General features: G+C 41.9%; 1 protein-coding gene and 1 long non-coding RNA gene across 2 annotated transcripts in view; one reads left to right on the forward strand and one right to left on the reverse strand.

Annotated features, from left to right (window-relative positions):
- LOC103743570 (rho GTPase-activating protein 26) overlaps positions 1 to 15,400 on the reverse strand; it is a 422,060-nt gene that overhangs the window by 58,295 nt on the left and 348,365 nt on the right. The gene's annotated exons all lie outside the window — the stretch shown is intronic.
- LOC103743565 lies at positions 10,515 to 15,342 on the forward strand. The gene is made up of 3 exons (XR_607668.1): positions 10,515 to 10,662; positions 14,462 to 14,629; positions 15,135 to 15,342. It is a non-coding gene; the product is annotated as an uncharacterized LOC103743565 (long non-coding RNA).

Consider the following 15,400-nt stretch of genomic DNA (forward strand, 5'->3'; position numbering starts at 1 on the left):
TTAAAAAATTAAAAAAAAAGAATCATTTGCATTTTGGTATTCATTATTTTTCATAAGAAATGTTTCATTTTTCCAGCTTTTCCCAATAGACATTAAAAATCTGCCAAGAAACAAACAATGGTTTTCCTTAATATGTTTCTGGAGGTCTTATTTCTGCAAAAGAAAGAAAAGGTGCTACACTGAGGTGTAACAGATACCCTCTCACCAAGACAAGATGGCATCAAGCCCACTTCCCTTCACTGTGCCCAGAGTACCACTGCCCTGCAGCTGCAGAAACCCCCTGCATTTGCATGCTTCCTAATCCTTCTGCTGCTTAGAAACTCTGCTAGCTGCAAGGATAATCATGAGATTAATATCTAAATATTTACTGGTCAAAATAATGCTACACTTATTCATTTGTGAGCCACCAACCTGTAAGGAGTGGGTCCTTAGATCACCTAAGCAGTCTTAAAGGGAAAACAGAACTTCTGGGCTCTTTTCCTGTGCAGGAAAGGTGGGCCTTCCAGAGAGCTGCAGCAACAGATGCACTCTGAGCACACAGGGTTCCATCTGGGATCCTTCCTCCTGCTCACTCTATCAAATTTGAAATGTAGTTAAATCGTAGGTTTGCACTTAAGCTTGCTTATCTCTGATAATGGACTTGGACACGTATCAAAGAACCTGCCCATGTGTACTTATCAGTCCCTGACAGGTATGAGGCCAAGGAATGCAATGTAGGACTTTATTGCTCACTTGTTTAGAAACTAAGAGGTAGTGTATCAGCAAGTATTTGGATGAGGGCTCCAATTACTTCTGATCCTAGGTAATCCTATATTGCTACAGGGCTGCTTGGCTATAAACTAGATTCAAAATACTCTTATAATAGATAATTCACAACCATGGGATAGAGGTACATATCTGTAAATATAAAAATATTTGAACACTGTTCAACTTTTTAGGGTGATGAGGAGTTTTCTGTAATTTTATATTAATCTATTACCTTCAATGGTTATTATATCAGTCAGTGAAATTTCCTAACAGTATAAAAGTGTAGATAGGAAAAACAAGTCTCCCTTTTCACTGACCTTTTCCCAGAAGTAATGATTATTGCTAGTTTTTCTATTTTCTTATAGGGCCACTGTATGAGCATGCAAACCTGTATTCTCAGGTGATCACATATACTCTCCTCTTTAAAACAACAAATGGTCTAAGTTAGGTACACTGTTCTAAACCTTGCCAGTCCTGCCTTAACAATAATATCTGAAGATTGCTTTGCTTTCCTGATTCTGTTTTCCATGGCTTGAAAAGCTGCACCCTTTCTGCAGTTAGAAGTTCACTACAGAGATATGTAAGCATTTATTCAATGAGGTCCTTACTATTGAACATGCTAAGTTGTTTTCCATCTTTTGTTTTTGCCTGGGACAGAATCTCAGAGCAGTTAAAGCAGAGGCACTGAATGAATACTGACATTTTGTCTTGCCTGCCCCAGCCTCTTTTTAAAAAGGACTGATGTTAGAACAATGTGTAGAAGCTAGTGAAAAACAAGGATGCTAGCCTTCCTGTTATTCTGAATATGGCAAAACCTCTGTCTCTTACAGGTGATGAGTCTCCGGAACTACCCTAATGCCACTGCTGAATCCTGGGGTGAGGACTTCCTCAGGTTTGCCACAACCAAATTCCTCATGCAGGGTAGATTGGCAGCCCCCCTCTGCAGCCAAATTCTCTATGAAGAACGAATCTCTGAGGTTACAGAACCTCATGTGGAGCCCAATACACATGGTATGACTCAGGGATCTGGGGCTCTGATTTAGGACCCACAGACTTTGGATAAAAACGTCCCTAACATGGGATGGTGAATAGCCTCTGCAAGTGGACTGCCTGGGTTCTGGGCAAGACACTTTCACAAGGCTGTGCTCCTTTCTGTCTGTGAAGTTAGGAAAACAATGGCTATTTCAGAGGATGATCTGCAGCATTTCAATAATGGAAACATCAACTGCTAAGCAAAGCTGTGAATTTAGTAATGGCTCAAGAAAATGGTAACCATTATCAGCTTGGCCTGGTGGTTCAGGCCTGTAGTCCCAGGTACTTGGGAGACTAAGGCAAAAGGATTGAAAGCTCAAGGCCTGTCTTTGCTTCATAGGCAGTTCAACTTAGTGAAAACCTGTTTCAAAATGGGCTTGGAGATGTTAGATCACTAGTATAACACTTGCCTAACAGAGCCAAGTTTCAATCCCCAATACTGAAGGGAAAAAAACAAAAAGTTAATCATTATTAATAATACAGCCCAAATGTTACCTTAGGGATAATATCTTGGCCCATCTACAGATTGATCTATCATGAATTCTGGTCTGGGGTGAACATCTGTTTGTCTGACTCTCCTCCACATGCCCCATGTTTCCAGCGTACCTTATAAGAGGAGGAAATTCCTATGTGCTCAGTACTTTTGTCTCCTTATTAGTGCTTGTACATTTCTATTTGGTATCTCCCTTCATGGGCAGCATCTCACTCTCCAAGAAACCCAGGAGAAGCTCACTGTCCTCCCCGAAGCCCCCTGCATCCTGAGCCCACATCCCTTGCAGTACTGTCATATTTCTCAAAGGGGGCCTGGGTGCAGGTCTTCACTGGCACTAAATACTAAATCATCCTCATTGTGCTAGCATGCTGTAAACACCTGGTGACTGCATGGTAGAGTCTATGAGCTCCATGAAAATAAGGATTTTAGTTAGTCTAGTTTCCTTGATAATAGACTTCTGCCTCTGGTATCGTCACCCAACCAACAACATAGTATCTACTTCAGTTGTCTATATCTCCTATAATGCTCATATTAGAGTCAGTGACTGCATAGATACTGTCAAAAGCAAGGCTGGGCAACTAGGGAGAAGATTCCTGTAAGACAGATTCTGCTTTGGATCGCTATAGCACCTTACAACCAGGTACACATCAGAAAACTACATGCTTTCTCTACGCACTAGTATAAACACTTCAGCTTAACATCACACTCCATACAGAATTGATGGAGAAACAACTATCTATAGAAAACCTCATTTTATTGTTTGCATGGAACTGCTATTGAGGACACTGCCTACAGAGCTATTCACAATCATTATTATAAACTCTCATACGACTACTATGATTTCTTTGAACAGACAACTGAACATCCCACCATAATTTCCCCCTTCTTTGTCATGACTGCTAAGTGACTCTGGACAGATTTATGCTAAATTACTCTTCTCTGTCAGTCTAAATCTTCATTTATCTTTTTTACTCATTTTATTCAGTTGTGTATATGTTTTTAAAAAGAGCAACAAGCCTCATGTTCCTGGATTTTGTTTGGTTATCAACAATACTCAGAAGAGTTGTCACCAGATACCTGGCACATGTCACCCAACTATGCTCCAAAGACATATACACATACAGAACTTGTCAGTACACAAAGACTTAAAATAACAAACAAATGCCTGTACTCAGAATAGGCTTGCAAATTTTCAAAAAGCTGCCCCAGTTTCAGCTGGCAAGAGAAGATGAACGTGTATATGATGGTTTCTGGCAAAGTTTGAAATAGACAAAACATTCATGCTATAGAGTCATCACTTACTAAGTAACTGAACTCAGTTCAGCCACGGGGGAGTGGTAAACCTGGGTTCCAAGAAATAAAAGACAGGAAAGGGGGGCAAAAGAAGATCAATTTCCAACTCACAGGCCTACCATAAAGTGGAAATGGGCAAGTAGGCCCTAAGACAATGCCTATGCCAGAGATGAGGGCTGTGCTCAGTGACAACCAGATGGTCGGTTTTGCATGGAAAGTTTTTGCTATTTTAATAGCAGAAATGGGAAAATGCAAGAGAAATCTTACATGAAAAAGAATAATTTGGGGGCTGGGGAGATAGTTCAGTCAATAAAGCATTTTCTGCATAAGCATGAGGACTTGAGCTTGATCCCCAGCAACCAAATAAAAACTAGGGCATAATGGGATGTGTGTGCAATCCCAGCACCACGGAGGTGGAGACTGGTGGATCCCTAAGGCTTGCTGGTCAGCCAGCCTAGCCTAAGTGGTGAGCTCCAAGCCAGTGAGAGATCCTGTTTTGTGAAACAAGATGAGTAGTACCTTGAATAACAACCAAAGTTGATCTCTGGCCTCTACAAGCACATGCACATACATGTATACATCTGCACACAAATGCATAATACATGAATAACTTCCCATGTCCAAAAATGAGGGGGGAGAATGGCTCAATTCTGTAGGGGAAATGAACTCCTTGACCAACACAACTGAAGTATGGACACTGGGTTCTATGAAGTGTTAAGCTTGGGTGACAAAGATGCTCTCCACTGTGTTCTTTCCTCTCCCTGTGATGGAGGAAATGGCACTGCCTCTGCACAGGAAAGGCTGTATTGGTACGGTGTCTGAAACTGTCAAATCTCAAGATCTCAAGGGTGGCCCACATCTGGGGCATTGCAAGAAGTGAGGGATGTGTACACAAGTCTCTGGGAGATTTGTTAGCTGGGGTCACAGAGGCCTCACTTCAAATTCTGTTTCTCTGCTTCCCAACTCTGTGACCTTAAATGCAGTTTGCTCATCAGTAAAATGTGACTATTTGATAGTAGCTGCTTACCTCATTGGGCTGAGGAAGATGAGACAGTGTACGAAACCTCTAGACTTCTGCTTGGCAACAGGAGATAGTCAATAAACATCCACCCTATTCTTTTTCCCCCTTGGAATGCTTCATTTTCCTCCTTTATATTTGCTGTCCTTTTTTATTGCTTATTCCAGCTATTTCCTGCCTCCTCTTCCTCCCTTTCTCTTGAAGTGTGGCTAGCTAGCCCCTGTTCTTAGGTGCTGATCCAAGGTTCACTCTTCTCTATGTTCTTGCTAGCTCCCCAAATGCCTTCATTGTCTGAGTTTGAGTGATACCAGAGAATGAGGGTGGAGGGAAGAGAGCAAGTCTAGGTTGCTTTGGTTTCTTTCTTTACATGCCTGAGTTCAGTAGCTGTCATGACCCAACTATCACCATAGAAGCCATCAGAGTAGTGGCTGAGGGATAGGGGGAGAGTGATCCAAATTTGTACCTGGATTGTAAAGCCATTACGACCTTCATTACGTGAACGCTAGACTGAACTCAGATGGCCTGAATAGCCAGTGTTCAGATCCCAACCACTACTCTCATATATGTTTGATAACCTCTTAGTACTTATTTCCTTATAAGTAAAAAAGGATTAAAATAGTATCTTGTGGCTTATGATGATTAAATAAGTTCATGCAAAGTGCTTGATACACTAATGCTTAGTTAATGTGCATTTGAAATCTGCAGCATCTTCTCTACAGAGACTAAATTTTGACTTCAGGGAGCAAAATCTGTTCTCAGAGACAGGAACCAGGCACTGGAGGATCCAACGAAGGTGGAATTTTCCAGCAGCTCAGTGTGATCCTGGCAGAAGAATCGGTTCTTATTCATACTCAGAGGTTTTAGACAACGTCACAAGTTGGAGAGTTCACACAGCTTGTGTGCTGGCATTCGGCTGTTCTGCTATTTCTGGCAGGCCACCAGAAGAAGTCACTACCCGACCTGTTTGCATCTCAGGAGTTCCCAGAGCTGCTGAGCCTGAAGAGACACTGTTGTTCCACGTTCTCTGCTCTCACTGAGAGAAGGACCAGTCCTTTTCATATTTTTTTCCCTCTGTTAATCAAATTCTAAGATGACAACACTGTCATTAAAACTAATGGTGGCCAGCCTCGGCACACCATATTTACCATGTGTTTTCCAATGGTCTGTGATGGGCACTGATAATGAAAGCCTTTTCCCAGAAATATGTTTTTTAAATGAATCAACTGAGTCCAAGGCCAAGAAGATGATACTGTCTTAATTTTTTTCTTTAATTTTTATTTATTATTTTTATTTTATTTTATGTGTGTGAGTGTATTGCCTGCATGCACTGTGAGTGCACCCGTGTCGTGCAACGCCGCAGAGGTCAGAAGAGGGTTTCAGATTCCCCTGGAACTGGAGTTAAGGATGGTTTGTAGCTGCCATGTGGGTGCTAGGAATCGAACCCAGGTCCTCTGCAAGAGCAGTCAGTGCTCTTAACTGCTGAGCCATCTCTCCAGCCCCAGACACTGTCTTAATTTTTAAAACTATAAAACGTATTCTTGAAGGCACCAGGTAGTAAACTAGAAATAAATCATGCAACAACCATCTGGACTCCAAAAAAAGGGACATTTTCAGAAAACACATTAAGGGACTATGTAGGGATGGGGGAAGGGTAGTACAGATTTGTACCCAACTGTAAAGTCAACAAGTACTTCACCAAGTGAATGTGCAAAGAGCCTTCTGTGGTCTGGGGCTCTCCTCTAAGACCAGCCTGTCCCCATTCTCACAGGCCATATGCTTTGCATGCCAACATTCTCCTTCCTGCTCAGTCAAGGATGAACAGGTGACTCAAACCTAGCCCAAAAGAGCCTCACACTCCTTCCCAGACACTGGCTAAGAGATGGGGGTAGGATATAGCAATTAGGCCCACATGATTATTCAAAACTTGGAAAGAGTGTCTTTATCATTTCTCTTGGTCTTAGACATCTGCAGATGTTTAGCTGGTAGTGATCATCTTGCAATCAAGAGGAAAGAATTTAAGAGTAAACCTAGAGGAAAGCTGAGCAAGGTGGCAAGAGCTAGGTTCCAAAGGTAACATGAGCTCCTGAATCCAGCCATGTCTGAATGCAGACTTTACTGTGCTTCTCTAGTACATCTGTGAAGAAGTGGACTCCATTTTAGTCTAAGTTAGTTGAATTAAGGATATTATAAACTAGAAATCATGATTGGTAAGTTTCTCTAAGCTAATATAAAAGGTCTTGAGTATAATATTTGTTTGTACATTTAAAAGATGCCACATTAGGGAAGTTTATATTACTGTACAGTTTCTAGAAACTGCTGAGGAATATCCAGGCTTTTAGGACCCAGGAAGGTCTTAGAGAGAAAGAAAGCAAACATAGCTGAAGTATAGGTCTAGGTGGTGGCTTCAGTAGTACACTGCACTTTGTGACTGTGTCAACTACAGCTGAATGTCTGGAATGCTCTTTCCACAGTTCAGTTACAGTTTGAGAAAGAGAATGGGTGTTAAAAATCGAAATGAAAATAAAGCCCGTGTGGGCTTCTGCAGGTTTAGACAGTAACTGAAGGCTAAACATAGCCACTCTGTCTAAGGAGCAAAAATAAGCAAGACTTTCTGTAAGGCTATGGTGATGGCTATTTATATTCTCTCCTTAGCAACCCCACAATGAACCTGCCCTGTCCCCATTGTATCAGAGCTGTACTGAGCTCTCAAGGCTCAGAGATGGTCCCTAGAAATAGAGGCCAACTCCAAGGAAAGCAGCCCTTGTTGAAAGCTGCAGGTGTCAGAACCACTCTGATGTGTTTGGTTTGAGGTTGTAACAGAGAAAAGAGGAATACAATTTCTTTTCAAACCTACTTGGTTGGCTTTTTATAGTGAAACTCAAAGCAGGGAGGATGAAGGAGAGTGTCATAGGACCTTGGGTGATACTTAGAAATGGAAACAGGCCTTTTGTGGGAGAAAATATGGGTTGAAAAAAAATAAAGAAGTTCCAGATGGTGAGGCCTATGTGAAGCAAAACTGTGATGAAAATAGAGAACGTCTCAGGCAAGTCAGTTACAGAAGATAAATTGGTAGAAGATGGTCCATGAGGATTCAGCTAGCATGAAATCCTGGGATGGGAAGACAGCATTAGCAGGCTCCCTCAGCTTTAGTGCCTAAAGAGGTAAAGATCATTTTGACTCAGAAATGAACAAGAAACAAACAACTGGAATACTATAGATGAAAAGCACATGTTCCTCCTTAGGGGTGAGCAGCTCTCTGTGTGTGCCCATGTGTTTCTGTCTCTGAACTTGTGTTTCTGTCTCTGAACTTTTCATCATCTTTCCACTTCTAAATCCAACCCATCTTTCAAATGCAAGTTTGACTGCAAACTGGATCACAAAGCCTTCCTTGACAATTCTAGCTCAGTCATCTCTCCTGTCTGCATCTAAAACTTTCCATTTTGTTTTTACAGTTGTTTTATACTTTTTATCCATCAACATTAAGAGTATGCTCTCCATGTAACTCATCTTTAATAGATAAGTACAAATAATAGTGTACGTGGTGGTTAATACTGTCAACCTGGCAGTATCTAGAATCACTTCAGATGCAGCCTCAGGGTATGTCTGATTGTCTAGATTAGGTTAACAGAGGAAGGCCCACGTTAACTGTGGGTGGCACCATTCCATGGGGCCTTGGACTGCACAGAAAGAAGAAAACTGATTGAGTACTAGCATTCATCTTGCTCTCCTTTCTAACTGTGGCTGTAATGCGACCAGCTGCCTCATGTTCCTGCCACCATGATTTTCTCTCCATGGTGGATTTTATAAGCTGAAAACAAACCCTTCCTACCTTAAATTGCTTCTTGTCAGGTATTTTGTCGCTACAAGGAAAGTTAGCTAATATACAGTGGGTTTTGTGGCTACTACAACAATGGGAATATTGCAGTAAGGCAAGTCACAGGGAAGTTTTGGCTTCCCAGCACATCTAAAATCTGTGTTTAAGCTGGGTGTGGTGGCACACGCCTTTAATCCCAGCACTCGGGAGGCAGAGGCAGGTGGATCTCTGTGAGTTCAAGGCCAGCCTGGCCTACATAGTGAGTTCCAGGCCAGCTGGTGCTGCAGGGAGACCCTGTCTCAAAAAGAACCCCCCCCCCAAAAGGTCTCTGTTTATACTACACTGAAGCCTATTAAGTATATAACAGCATTATGCATAAAATAACACACATCTTAGTTCAAACATACTTCACTGCTCAAAAGAAAAAAGCTAATAATTATTTGAGCTGCTAGAAAATGGTGCTGATAGACTTGTGAGCAAGGCTGTCACAAACCCTAAATTTCTAAAAAATAAAATAAAATAAAAAAATCGCACTATTTGTAAGGCTCAATAAAATGAAGCACAGTAAAATGAGGTGTGTTTGTAATGTGTATACATATGAAGATATTCCATGAAGTCTAATGAATGACTATAAGGAAAAAAAAGTTAAGTCTAGCCTAGGGATATAGCTCAGTGGTAGAGCACTTAGCTTAGGCTATGCCAGGGTCTAGGTTTGACCTCCAGCACCATAAAACTTTTAAAAATGGAAGGAAGGAAGGAAGGAAGGAAGGAAGGAAGGAAGAGGGACGGAGGGAGGGATGGAGGGATAACAGAAGATGCCTTGAACTAGAATAAGGAAAGAGAAAAGAGGAGTATATGGCACATAGTCCTACAACTTCAGTACTTGGGAATGCCACAAATTCAAGGCCAGTCTGATCCATACAGTAAGTGGACCAGCTAAGGTTATATAGCAAGACCCTGGCTCAAAAAATTAAAAATTGGGCTGAGGCAATGGCTCGGTCAGTAAAGTGCTTACCTTCTAAGTGTGAGGTCCTGAGTTTGAAACAAAATATCCCATGTAAAAAGCCATGTGTGTGCCTGTAATCCCAGTAATGGCAAGACGGGAGGCAAAGATGGGCAGATCTTTAGGTTGCTCACAGGCTACCTAGCCTGGTAAGATGGAAGAGGTATCTGAGGATTGACATCCAAGGCTGTCCTCTGTCCTTCATGCATACATGTAGTCCATGTGAAGGCACAAACCCTAGTCATTCACCTGTCTCTGTCTAGCCTTCCCAGTGCTGTAATTACAAGCATGTGCTACTGAGTCCAGGTTTTTATGTAGGTGCTGGGTACTGAACTCAGGTCCTCCTCAGGTTTGTGTGACAAATACTCTGCTATTTCCTTACCCTCAAGTAATCAATTTTTACCAATGACTTTACGAGATGACATGGAAGTGAATTTACCTTCCATACCTATGAAATCCCATAAAGCCCTCTTTTAGGTATTTTTGTTCCCCTAAAGTTCCTCCCCAACAGATTAATACCTGAATCCATCTCTCTCTTCTCTACTGTGCCACCAAATATCTCAACCCATATACTCTGTTGGGCAACACCAGAGGATGGCCCTTGGGGGTCCTGGTTATACCCCATCTTTGCAGGGACATATCTAGTCTCTGAGTTGCGATGTGGAGCCAGGCCAGTGAGGCACAGGAAAGCGATCCTTGCAGGGGAATGGGGATGTCTTCTTAGGTATCAAAGTACACAGGTCAGCTTAACTGAGCAGGCTTCTTTTTCTTATTTACCTCAAACTGCTGTATTTCTGCATGAATCCAGAGCAAAGCTAAGCATAAGGCTGTGCTGCATACAAATAGAAGTCTGCTTAAAATCACACTGTTCCCCTGTCCGGGGGCCAAAGCACTGATTACATATTCAGACTCTAGATGAGGGTCTTAGGTTTCTCTGAATATTTCAGCACACAGAGATCTAATCCTTCATAAAAGGATGCCAAATTTGGTGGTTATACTATGAACTTGCTTGTATAAGGTGAACCAAAAAAACAAGGCATAAGGTGGAAAGCTGGCTCACACTTTCAACGGGAGCATTCAGGTCACGGCTAAGCAAGTCTCTGCTCTGGTTCAGAGCTGACTGTGTCTAAAGGACCAACTCAATGCTGGTTTTATTAAGCCTTTCTTTGTGCTGTCCCTGGACTTGGTATACAGCTGAAAAGAAGAAGCTCCATGAGCTGGTGTTTCCTGAAGTAGAAGAAGAGCCTGGAAAACTCAGCCAGGTATGCAAAGAAAAATAGAGCAAGGAAAGTTTGTTTCATTGTAATGCTGGACCAGAGTACCTGCTGTGGGCACAGGATTGAATGGATTCATACTGAAACTCAAGACAGAACTTAGTAACTGGCTTGTGAAGAAAAAGAAATTTAATTGAGATTTCCTTATAGACAAAAACTAGAAGAACGAGCCCTTAGCCTCATATAGAAATTTGGGTACTGAATGAAAATTTACAGGCAAAGTTCCTATTTAATGGCATAGTGTCTCCTTACTTAAATTTTTTCTTTGCTGCACCAATTCAGGGTTTAAAGAGATACTAACTCGCAAATCTTTCCTTTTTCATATAAAATCAGAAAATAATACCACAAGTATAAATTAAATTTTGATTTAACAAGATATTTGTTATAAGGCTTAATATAGGAAGCAATTACAGATTTTTGCTACTACAAGAACTACTAAACTACTATTGAAGAAAAAAACATTACAAGTGTGTAAATGCTAACGAAATGGGGGGGGGCACTTTAAATATGCAGCATATTCAAATGACTATCTCCAGCTTTCCATTCTTATTGGCATTTTCTTTCTCTCCACATCATTCATATAATGCAATTTTTTAAGTTTTGGGGCATCTAAAAAGTATTGGAACCATTAGAAATCTAATGCTGATTTTTTTCCTAAGTCCAGTGCTGGACAACTGATAAATAAGATGTAAGAGGTGGGAAGACTCTTGCGGAACAGCCTAAAGAAGGCTGGGTCATAAACTAGAACTCTTCACTCGGCTGGATCAAGGCAGACAAGAAAAGTATAAATTGAAAAGCAGATGGAGAAGACACAAGGGGAGATGCCTGAAAACGCTGTACGCATGTTGCACAGTTGCAAAGATATTTCATTCAACATAAAATATCTATGTAGATGATGAGGCTACTCATTCTACTTAAAATCCATCTTGCACCGGCAGCAGTGCTGTGCCATATGTGTTAACATCTAGGCAGTAAGAGATTGGAGCAAAGTTCCTTTCACAGAGGCTGGAACAGTGACCTCAGCAATGTAAGTTTTTATTAATCTATTGGGAGGGGACTGGCAGATCTGGCAGATTCAGAATTAGTGAGTGCTCCAGAGTGCAGTAAGACTACACCAGCAAATACTCAACTGGTGGTTCTTTCCTCCACTGAGAAAAGTGAGATGAAAAAAGTATATATTCTATAGAAAGCTAAACATAGAGAGGAAACAAGTGCAACTGGTATGTGTGTGTGTGTGTGTGTGTGTGTCTCTCTGTCTGTCTGTGTGCATGGTAGTAATTAAAAGCCTGTAAAGTCTCTGAGGACAGTATGGATAAGGCAACTAGTGTGTGTGTGTGTGTGTGTGTGTGTGTGTGTGTGTGTGTGTAATTAAATGCCTATAGATTTCCCTGGGGACAGTATGGGTTCTAACTGCTGTCTGTGATGATTACATTGACCATGTATGTCACCAATATGTGGATCTTGTCTCTACTGGGTGTGTCCAGAATTCCCACGACTCTCCTGCCAGTTCATTTTCACTGTGACAATCAGACATTGTGAGTGCTGCCACTGGATGACAGTGACTGTTTCACACAAAGGGTCAAAAGAAGACTGGGAAAGAGTATGTGTGTGATTGGGGTGGAGGGACTGTTTCTCCACTGGAGGAAGCAGAGTCACATGGAGCTCACATGAGGAGGTCTGCACCATGAGGCCCAGTGTTTGGATGTTGCAGGAGAACACAGACTTCCCCGGAGATAGAGTGGAAGCCTGCCAGCTCATTTGAAAATATCTCTCTCCTGCTTTAGATTTGGACTTGCCAACTTTCAAGCCATATCCTTCAGTCTGGAGTACAAGCGTTAGTGGTCTTTAATTATTCTCGTCAGTGATCTGATATGAGGACAGACTTGCCAAGTTTATCCTGCATTCCATCCCTGGCATTGCTATCCTTTATTCTAGCCTTCAAGTTCCACCTACTCAAATCTCAGGTTGTGAGTTCAATGCTGAACAAAACAGATTTAACAGGGCTTTCCAATTTGTTCAAAACCTAGGGTGATTGTCATTTTATTTCAGTGCCTTAGTCATGAAAAAACAAAATGAACACCACTTAGTAAGTAACCACAAACATTATTGATAGGTAAAAATGTTGGAGAGAGCGGGCGGATGGAGGAGGCACCAAGGCACAGATAGAATTCTCAGCAGGATACAGCTTTATTTCAGACGCTCGCTTCCCTCTGGGAAGGGAAAGATGTCAGCCCATGGGTTGTGAGCTGGGACTTATATATGGGGGCTTTAGGGTGTAGAAGGGGGGAATGTTTGGGGGAGAAATCAGGGAGGGGGAAGCAGGAAAAGCAGGTAGGATTAGGGTCTGGAAGTGTTTACTTTTTCCCTCTTAAGATAAGAGAAAAGCTGTTGTGATAAACAACTTCAAAAATCTCTGGTTAACAGGTAGAATCTGCTTATCTTATCTTTGGAGATCAGAGGAGAGGCAGGGTGCTTCTCAGCAGTTTGTTTCCCTTGACTTCAAAGGTCAAGATGAGGTCCCTGTTGGGGAGGGGGGAAACTGCTGCTGTTTGGAACTCTAACAATTATCACCTCCATTCTTACAAGAAAAGCTGAAAAGATTTTTTAAAGTACTAAAATCTCCCCTTTTTGTTACTACAAGGCATATGAATTCACTATTTTGAAAGCAGGAGATGCTGATGAAAACAAGTGGTTTAAACAGTATGTCTAAGGTTACCAGGGCAACTACTGATTATTATTATTTTTTAACTTTTACAAAAAACTTTATTGAGAATTTCATACATGCGTATAAGATGTTTTGATCAAATCCATGCCCACTCCCTCCCCTACAACATTCCCCCCTCTGAAGAGGTAACCCTAAAATATTTTAAGGATTAAATACAAGCTCCCAAATACTTTTGACATTTTTTACCTTTGGAACAGAGTTTGTTGCTAACAGGCCCAAGGACATTTTGACTTTTAGCCCAGAAACTGGCTATATTTCTTTGGGGTCTTTTTACTCTAACTGCCTAGCCAATTCCTACCTCCTATTCTTATCACGCCATCCTCTGAAGCAGTTACCCCAACTGCCAATAGGGAATAGGGACGCACACCACTCTGGCTTCTTCCATGCTGAACAGGGACTAAGGGTGAGGCAACTGGAGTACCCCTTCAGTGGGTCTATCTGAAAGACTCCCAAATTGCATAACTCTTATCTCTAAGGGGAGAAGAAAGTCCTTGACTCATGAATAGGAGATGTGAAGGAGAAGTAAAGGCAAGAGTAATTAGCATTACAAGTTTTAGACGGAACTAGAAAAAAGACAGAACAGGGCAATTTTCAAATGTTCATGTGAGAGTCCACTGGAGTTTCTTGACTAGAGCTTCCAAAAGCATCCCTCTACTGGGTTCTTCCTCATTTTTCTTTTGTCTTCCAAGGCTGGGCTACTGATTATTTTGAGTAACTCCAGAGTATCTCCATAAAGGTGAGGCATGAAAGCTTTTCCATTATATATTCTGATTTAAAATGGAGCTTTTAAAGGAAATTGGGTAGCTAGCAGATGGGGAACAACCTATCAGGTGAAAGAATTATCTGTAGCTCAAGATAATTGAACTACTGAAATCTGGCAATGCTAGCTGGGTCTTGTGAGGTACTTCATGAGTGGCTGCTTGGTGCTAAAATTTGCTTTTTGCTTTTCTAAGTTAGGGCTCCCAATTTTAGTGTGATGTCTGAAATAGTGTAGAAGTAGCAGTCTAACTGCATCCATTCCACTTAGCTGCCTGAGAGAGCTCTCAATTTTCTCCATAACAGATTTCCTCTGCTGTGCTGAAACACTGCTTACTAACCTGACCTGGATGGAGCCCTGGACAAGACAAGAGAGGAGCCACAAGGCCACTAGAAGAATGAGTCAATGGTGGTGAGACCCTATTGTTGAAGACACCACACAGGTTGATCACAGAACATGGAGAAACCAAAATGGTACTGACCAGGAATCTTCCTTCCTGCTAGCTAGCTTTCATAGTACTGGAAGGTGCTATTGCAGGCTGCTGGGGGGGTGGGGGGAGAAGGTCACCAATAATAGTCATACCCAGCTGTGAATTTTGTGAACTACAATAATTATTGGTCTCTGAGTCTAATAGTGGCATGAATGTTTAGGGGGGGGGGTAACTGACTGTCTTCTAATTAAATTTAAGACCTGCTCTAAAGGAAGAAACCTGTGCCTGGTACTATAAACCTGGCTGAGAACCCCTGGTTGGGGATCTCACAGGCCCTAGGTCTGAACCTACTATATTATTTTGGTAAATGGACACAGTATCAAACTGCTCTCTAATTTCTATCTCTCTGCTCATAGACAGTGCTGCTCTCAGATCTCATGGGAGAAGTTGGATAGTGGTTATAATACAAAAGCTTAGAACTTGCCCAAGTACAGAGAGTAAGAGTGCTCAGTTACAAATGGAACATCTCTATCTCTCTCACCCAAAAGGCTCAGGATCTACTGCAGAAAAGGAGGTGGAAATATTGTAAGAGGCTGGGGAAGATTTAAGTGAAAGTCTTCTGGACATGACTGCTGCACTCATGAACTCAGAACAGCTGTGGTTTCCTGCACATGATCAAGCCAGTCAACAGTCTAGCATGGAGTGGGAAGGGGTTCACGAGCCCTCACCCCTAACTGAGGAGCTATGAACAACCAATGGCCTCTGGGAGAGGGAGAGTTAACCTTCTTTAAGGGTGTGACTCCTGGTCGGTCGA

This window comes from Nannospalax galili, unplaced genomic scaffold (genome assembly GCF_000622305.1).
Source record: "Nannospalax galili isolate Female #2095 unplaced genomic scaffold, S.galili_v1.0 scaffold222, whole genome shotgun sequence".
In the NCBI taxonomy this organism is placed as follows: domain Eukaryota; kingdom Metazoa; phylum Chordata; class Mammalia; order Rodentia; family Spalacidae; genus Nannospalax; species Nannospalax galili.